General features: G+C 39.0%; 1 pseudogene; it reads left to right on the forward strand.

Annotated features, from left to right (window-relative positions):
• The first annotated feature begins 3,492 nt into the window (after nucleotides 1–3,492).
• On the forward strand, nucleotides 3,493–3,966 carry LOC114673859 (dynein light chain roadblock-type 1-like; annotated as a pseudogene).
• The last annotated feature ends 1,905 nt before the right edge of the window (nucleotides 3,967–5,871 follow it).

Consider the following 5,871-nt stretch of genomic DNA (forward strand, 5'->3'; position numbering starts at 1 on the left):
GTGACATCATAGATGTGTATGAAAGGTAAGCATTACGGATTTTTGATATATTGGATGTGACATGTGACAGAAAGAGATGCATAGTGTTGGCTTCCTAAGTGTGGGATCTAAATGGTAGCGATGCTCGAGCTTGGAAAGCATGGGAGAGGAATAAGTCTTGGGGTTTGGAAAGATTATAAATTGGGTTATTGATATGCTAATTTTCAGACCTATAAATATATTAACTTTGACTTTAAAATGACATCATTGTTTTTACAAATGATATTATTACCTTAATAAATCATACATATATATTTTTTCTGTCGCCCAGGCTGAATGCAGTGACGTGATGTCTGCTCACTGCAACCTCCACCTCCCGGGTTGTCCCACCTCAGCCTCCCGAATAGCTGGGATTACAGGCGAGCACCACCATGCCAGGCTAATTTTTGTATTTTTAGTAGAGATGGGAGTTCACCATGTTGGCCAGGCTGGTCTCGAACTCCTGACCTCAGGTGATTCACCCGCCTCAGCCTCCCAAAGTGCTAGTATTACAGGCATGAGTCACAGTGCCTGGCCTAAAATTATATTTTCGAATTTTTTTTGTCTTGATTCCTTTCTTATTCTCAGCAGCTCAACAGAAACCACCGACAAAAGTTAGGAAAGCTCATATGTAAAATCTGTCAATCATTATCCAATATAATTTATCTAGGGCCTGATTTTACATTTATTTGGAGCAATAATATCCTTTCTTACAATCCTGCTCCTATTTTGATCTCTACTTTCTCCTTTTCAGTGTTTGTTTTCCCTTCTTTGCCTGGGACCAGGATTGCCTTTGTGTTTCCCCCAGGTTAACAGCCTTAGACAGGTTTTATCCTGACGCTAGGTCCCTGACCTATCTTTTTCTTAGAGTATTTACTTTAGAAAATTTTCAATGATTCTTTCACTGACACTTGAAAAAGTAAAGCTCCTCTCAGTCTCTTACCATTTTAAACACCCAAAAAATGTCTTTCTCAAATACCTAAGAGGCTTCTCTTTCAAGTATAAAGCAATCAAGAGCGAGCCTCTATTTTCCAGTCTCTGCGGAAGGGTAGGAGCCTAGCAAATACAGGTTGCCACCTCATTGACCAACCTCCACCTTACACAGTTCACTACTTTTTTATCTTTTTCTTTTTCTAAAAAATGATGGAGTCTTGCTCTGTTGCCAGGCTGGAGCGCGGTGGCGTGATCTCGGCTCACTGCAACCTCCGCCTCCCTGGTTCAAGGGACTCTCTTGCCTCAGCCTCTTGAGCACCTGGGACTACAGGTATGCACTACCATGCCCAGCTAATTTTTGCATTTTTAGTAGAAATGGGGTTTCGCCACGTTGGCCAGGATGGTCTCGATCTCCTGACTTTGTGATCCACCCGCCTCAGCCTACGAAAGTGCTGGGATTACAGGCGTGAGCCACCACACCGGGCCCACACTTCATTGCTTTTCTATTCGCTCACCCCAGCATTTAAAAATCCTCCTGCCTTCTGTTTCAGCAGAATTGAGTTAAATCTCTCTTCTTTATTTCAACAGTCTTGAACGAAGTCTTCCTTACTTGTTTAACCCCATCTAGCAGAATTTTCCTTGACACATGAAGAAGTTTCTTGACGGAGAAGATAAGATGTTAATAAAGTACAGATTAAAGGCTTCTGTTCTTTCCTGTTATCCATTGGGGAATCTATGAAATACCAGCAAATCCTTTGGTCTTATGCAGATTGCATCTTGGCCTATACTTCTAATAGTCCTTTGTCCTTAAAATTTTTAAATTCAAGGCTTGGTAGATGCACTAAATAGGTTCTTACAAAAAATTGCTATGATCAGCAACAGAATGGAGGGCTTCCAGTCTATCCAATATTCTAGTTTCTGAATTTCCCTTTACTCTAAATAAAATAAGAAGAGTAGTCAACTCTCTCTCAATTACGTATTCACTGGCTGTCCATACTGCCTGTCTTACCATAGATTTTTATTTCTTTAATTTTCTAATTATCATATGGCATTTCTAAACATTGGAGAGAGTATTATAATAATGGTGCTGTGGCTGCTGCTGTAACTTATAGATAGTGATAAGAGCTATTATATATGAAGGTATCTTTCGATGCTAACCCTACACTAATTACTGTACACATATAAACACATTTAATTCTCACAAAGCCATGTGAAGTAAATACTATCATGCCTTGTACCCATTTTAAAGATGACGAAACTTAAGAATTAGAAGGTAAACAATTTGCTTAGGATTACAGTGAGACAGTAGTCTTTTCCTATACACCAAGTTCTTTCTACAGCCAAAGCTCTTGCACAGAACCACTGCATTTTAAACCTTGACTCACTAATTATTAAATTTCCCATTTGAAGTATTTAAACCTGTTGAAGTTTCAGCGAATTCATATTTAAATGTGTATAAAAAATGCTACCCAGGACTTTGTTGGACTTAAAGGAGCTCATCCATATTCACTCCTTAGCACAGTACTCAACCAAAATAAACATTAATAGTAGCATTTAACTTTTCAGAACTTTGCTACATTTATCCAAAATGCTATGCTATTATCTCATAAGACTTTACAAGTTCAAGACACTGGTACATTATTATCTATCATTCTGACTCTCATGAGCCAGGAATGGGTATTACCACACATAGAAACATCTGTGATTCTGTATGAGTTGAGAAGCATGTAGAAACCTGGACAAGAGAACTGAGAATTTTGAAAATTAATTTCTTATTCTGATAAGGTAGTCAAGAGACAGCTAAGGCAGTTCAGAAAAAAAACTGAGAAATTACAGTGAGGAGATTGGGAAAGAAAGTTAGAGAGATCTAGTAGGTCACAAAACAGTGTTCCCAGCCACATTTGTGATTCCTGTTTTTTGAATGCAAATGGAAAGGGTACTCACATGAATCAATGAAGGGATTTCCTACCAACATCACTGAATTCCTCCTTGCTGGCTTTGAAGTTAGCTCAAATTTGATGTTTCAGATACTTTAAGCAGGAAAAAGTTTGTTATCTTAGCAAATGTCAAACTTTGTGTGGAGGTGTAAATTCCTGTTCTCCAAAGTTGGAAAACTTGCCTTTTTTCCCCTCAGTGTAGTCATTTTACAGCAAGTACTACTACTGGCTTTCCATTCGGAATGAATGGGGTCAATATAATTTCAAATAACGTGAATATTACATTAGGACGATGTTGCACAAGATGAGTTTTTCTCAAAGCTTTCTTTTCATCTGCTTAGAAACTAAATATATGCTTCAATTTTTTTCTAACATTTGCAAGCTACTTCAATAATTTTGATTCTTTAATGTAGGAGATACTTGAAGCTCAGCTGCTGTTAAACAGCACTCTGTCTGTCTTGTGTCTGATTGTTCTTGAAAGCACCAAGTTGTCACTGATCCAATAGAGGTTTGCTCCCTTGTCTGTTATTCAAAAACTATTGTAGCAGAAAGGCATGGGACTGGGCTGAGTGCTGGCGACATGGAGCTACCAGATTGGTCCAAAATGGCAGAGGTGAAGGAGACACCTGAAATGACTTCAGACCCAGAAGGCAGTGCAGGGAATCATCATAATGAACACAGAAGTGACTGGCTCCCACTCAGCCATCACCCCCATAGGGGATGGATTATAAAAAATACACAGCTAATGCTACCATACTCAGGAAGATACAGATATAGAGCCAGGCCTAATGGGGCCCTGATGTGCACACAGTTGCCATCTAGAACCCAACAGCAGCCCTAGTGATCCAGTTGTTTTACTCCTTAAAGGCATTCCCTTCAAAAGTACCACAGGCAATCCCACCACCACACAGTATGCCAACCTCAGGCATAACCTCCTTGGAAGGCACAGAGTACCATGTATGAAATCGATCCCTAGAATGACCTTACCTTCCTTCGAATCTGCTCCATGAAGAATGAAACAATGGTTGCACCAGATAAAGACTATCTCCTGATTGTGATTCAGAATCCAAGGGAATAAATCACTCTTTTGGCCCTTGTATCATTCGTTAATTTAATGCCCTCCAAGATTAATAATGTTAATTAAGTCAATGGAGTGGCACAGGGAAATTACCTTAGAGCCCACTCAAAACAATACAGTCACACAGTGGGCTGGCAGCTCCACCCACCCCACCAAAGGATTCCCTCTGCTGTGCCAATTTTTCTCAGGGTTCCTGGGAGGGCCCTCTTTCCTCGTTTCCAGGTTTTGGAGCAAGAGCTCGTAAGAAGTCCACACTCAGCTACCTTCCGACCTCCAGTTCACTTTTTTGCCCTTGGAAAACATTGTTTTACTTTAACTAAAAATCACCAAAATACTATTTAAAAAAAAGTGTACATAAAATAGCCTTGGAAAATATATTTTAAAAACTTTCAAATGCACATACAACTGTTAAAGAAAAAGTCTGTTATAGACACACACATATACACTTACATAAAGAGAGCAAGTAAGGAAGAGTGGACAATATTCACTTTATTATCCTTATATCCTATTCTCTTGCCCACGTTTATACTTTACATCACTTGTGCTGAGAACTTTTAAGACATTATTGTTTTTACACACACACATATATAATACATATATACTCACATACATACATACATACATATACACACAGGTTTTTGTGTGTATGTTTATATATTATTTATACATAATTTGTGTACTGACATGTTTGGATTTGTGTCCCCACTCAAATGTCATATCAAATTGTAATCTCCAATTTTAGAAGGGGGGGCCTAGTGGGAGGTGACTAAATCATGGATGGATTTCCCTCTTGCTGTTTTCTTGATAGTGAGTTCTCATGATATCTGGTTGTTTAAAAGTGTAAGCACCTACCCCTTTGCTCTCTTCCTCCTACTCCAGTCATGTACAATGTGCCTGCTTCCCCTTCGTCTTCTACCATGATTGTAAGTTTCCTGAGGTCTCCCCAGCCATGCTTCCTGTACAGCCTACGAAACTGTGAGCCAATTAAACTTCTTCTCTTTATAAATTACCCAGCCTCGGGTAGTTATTTATTGCAATGCGAGAATAGACTAATTACACATACAATTTTTCAAATATATGCCTACAAGTATTTCCTTTCATTTAAAAAAGTAACACATCATCAAGTGTGCAGTTCAGAAAACATAATGTAATTTGCTCATTAACAAAATACTCTTTGGAATCTGACTGACTGTAGAGCCCCTGCTGTGAACTTCACTAGCTATGCATGACTTGTAAAAAGTCACTCAACCTCTTTTAGTCTTTTCTCACTATAATACAAATAATGACAGAGCCTAACAAATATGGTTGTTGAGAGGGCTAAATGAGAGGTGATTATCAGATTATCAGGTAAAATAATAATCAATGAATGTTAGCTGTCTAAAAACATGATAGTTAATCCCACATTCATTGATAGTTACCATTAATATTTGGGGATTTCTATAATTAAATCTTTGGATACAAATATAGATATAGTGATATCCATATTTCTGCTCTGTTTTCTCAGATTTTTATATTTGTCTGTGTGGCTTCCATTTATCAGAGAGCCAACGGTAGTAGCTACATTTTCTTATTTTCTGTATTCTTGATGTTCTGGTGCTTGTAGCCTCTCAGCCGAGGGAGAAGCTGCCCTACCCAGGGTTAGTGAGTTCTTAGAGACACTAAAGGGCACAACTGAAGCACGTCTTTCCTAGGCAAACCAACCCATCCCAAATCTATAGCCCTAACCACTGCCTTATTGAGTTGTCACACACCAAGTCAATGTTTCCCCTGCTGTTATCCCAGGATCAGGTACTAGGCAACCAGTGACTGCTCCTACATCCCAAAGCCCACCAGAATTATTCAGAGCAGCCGGTCTTAAACTGTGCACTCTGGCCAGCCTTGCCTTTCCCACAGAAACTCCAAATA

The sequence above is a fragment of the Macaca mulatta genome, chromosome 18 (genome assembly GCF_049350105.2).
Source record: "Macaca mulatta isolate MMU2019108-1 chromosome 18, T2T-MMU8v2.0, whole genome shotgun sequence".
Lineage (NCBI taxonomy): Eukaryota > Metazoa > Chordata > Mammalia > Primates > Cercopithecidae > Macaca > Macaca mulatta.